The sequence below is a fragment of the Ovis aries genome, chromosome 2 (assembly GCF_016772045.2).
Source record: "Ovis aries strain OAR_USU_Benz2616 breed Rambouillet chromosome 2, ARS-UI_Ramb_v3.0, whole genome shotgun sequence".
NCBI lineage: Eukaryota > Metazoa > Chordata > Mammalia > Artiodactyla > Bovidae > Ovis > Ovis aries.
Window position 1 is genome coordinate 17828317 of NC_056055.1, and position 2655 is coordinate 17830971.

The following is a 2655-nucleotide window of genomic DNA, read 5'->3' on the forward strand; positions in this document are numbered from 1 at the left end:
TATCTAGGTAATAGGGACCAATCAGAAACCAACACACAACACTTTGAAAGAAAGTGACCAATCAGACGTCCCCCTACCTAGAAATTCTTTTTTTTTTCATGAACACTCCCTATATAAGCAATGTAATCCAAAACCTGGGACTCCTGCCTATAGCCGCTTTGTCAGTAACGGTGGGAGCCCCAGCTCAAGCTTGGTAATAAAAACTCTCCTGCTTTTGCATCGGATATCGGCTCCCTGGTGGTCATTGGGAGATTTCACGACTTGGGCATAACAGTGAGTGTGGCTGAGGATGAGGGGCTCTGTTCTTTCACCCAGTGATGTTGAAAGCTTGGCTTCTGTGCATTGGTACTGAATTAAATCTTGGAGACAAGAGTTTTGGGTGAAGCAGAAAAGGATAGCTTTATTGCTCTGCCAGGTGAAGGAGGACACAGCAGGCTCCCATCCACAAGAAAACCATGTATCCCAACCTGGGAGGATCTGATGAAGAGTTTTATGGGCTTCCCTGGTGGCTCAAATGATAAAAAAATTTGTCTCCAATCCAGAAGACCTGGGTTCAGTCCCTGGGTTGGGAAGATCCCCTGGAGGAGGGCAGAGCAATTCTCTAGTATTGTTGCCTGGAGAATCCCCGCGGACCGAGGAGCCTGGTGGTCTACAGTCCACGGGGGTCGCAAAGAGTCGGACACAACTGAGTGGCTAACGCTTTCACTTTTTTCACTTTGTAGCAAGAGTTCAAGGGTGGGGTTGCTGACAAGACCAGGGCGTGACCAGGGCTGCTGCTGCTGCTAAGTCGCTTCAGTCGTGGCTGACTCTGTGCGACCCCATAGACAGCAGCCCACCAGCTTCTGCCGTCCCTGGGATTCTCCAGGCAACAATAGTGGAGTGGGTTGCCATTTCCTTCAATGCATGAAAGTGAAAAGTGAAAAGTGAAAATGAAGTCGCTTGCACTCCTTATTCTCAGGGGTTGGTCTCTTACTCTTGAGGAGCTTCTGCGGCCCCTTTAGTCTTGCCTCAGGTGGTTTCTTGGCTGCCCCTCCCTTAATTAGCAATTGTTCCAATCTGCCCTTTGGAACGCAGGGAAGGTCGTAGAGGCTGGAGTCTTGCTTATAAGCAGGCGAAGTGAAGTCAAGTCGCTCAGTCGTGTCAGACTCTTTGCGACCCCGTGGACTGTAGCCTATTAGGCTCCTCAATCCACGGAATTTTCCAGGCAAGAATACTGGAGTGGGTTGCCATTTCCTTCTCCAGGGGATCCTCCTGACCCAGGGATCAAACCTGGGTCTCCCGCATGACAGGCAGATGCTTTACCGTCTGAGCCACCCGGGAGGCCAGAGACAAAAAGGCCTCCATGCCCAGGAGCCCCACAGGGCCCCACTCAGTTTCACCAGAACCAATGTATAGGTGGAATGCCTCTAACCAAGGCATGGCAGGCCAAGGACACGGGAGACCTGGCAGTTGGATATAGAATTCTGGAAATTAGCGAACAAGAGACTGTAGATACACTAATCAGTCTGGGCAAGCGTGGTCACCTCTGGGGAACCAGTCCTCCACTCCTAGGCCTGAGGCTCTGGAGGGGCCAGTGATCACCACTGCTGTGGTCAGCCTCTGGCTCCAGGTCTGCCTTGCCCCACTGGCCCATCAAAGGCCTGGAGTGTCCTTCGCCATGCCTTTCCAGCTGTCAAATCCCTGCTCATTTCAGCAAGACCCTTCTTTCACTGAACCCTAGTCTGCAGGAGGGGTGTACCCTGGCTCTTGGGGATTCTTTTATAATGAGCTGGTCCCTAGGAGAGAAACAATTTCTAAGAGTTAATGAAAAGCTCCTTTTGTGTCTCCTACTTTAATTTGATCCTCTCAGCTTGAATCCCAGCGGAGGTGTGTGTGCTGAATTCTGAGGGTGAAGGGAGTGTTTTTCTGTTAGCTCTCAAAGGTCAGGAAGCAAGCCTTAGTCATGCTAATGGAGAGCTAACGTTTCACGGTCTCAGAGAGAGGTTTCCAGCTCGAGGGGTTTTCCAAAATCTTTCAAATGAGGCCTTTGTTTCCAAATCACAGTGATAATTACTGGCAAAGTCAGAACTTAAACTGAGGTCTTCTGACTTGAAAGCCAATGCTTTCTTCACCCACAACACTCTCTTGTATTATTTGAGGTTTTAATGGCTCTTTCAGCACCGACCACCATTCCTGGCACATAGTAGTATTATAATAAATAATAATGAATAAGGAAATAACAGCTACTCTACTCCTTGATTCTTCCTTTTCTCCCTAGGATAGCAGGGGAATAAAGAAAGCAAAGAGGCAGAATGTGTTCGAGGTTTCCAAGAAGTACTATCTACAAGAATGAATGACCTTTGGGATCCCTGCCACTCAAATAATTCAATCAAGTGAAAATTGAGTCTCTGAAGAACTGCTGTCCATTCTCAGCACAGTCCCTAAAGGATACAAAATCCCAGAACACAAGCAGTAGAAAATGCTAACTCTATCTGTTGTCTAAGTGATATCATGTATAGAGATGGAAGGCCAGACACATTTTCAAAATGGCTGAAATGCATATTCAAGGCTACCACATGCATGGGCTTAGAATCAGAGGGCTGCCATATAGCCTTAGGTTGTGTTTGTTGAAATAAGTTGAATTTAATTGAATTGGATTGATTTCTGCTGTGATTA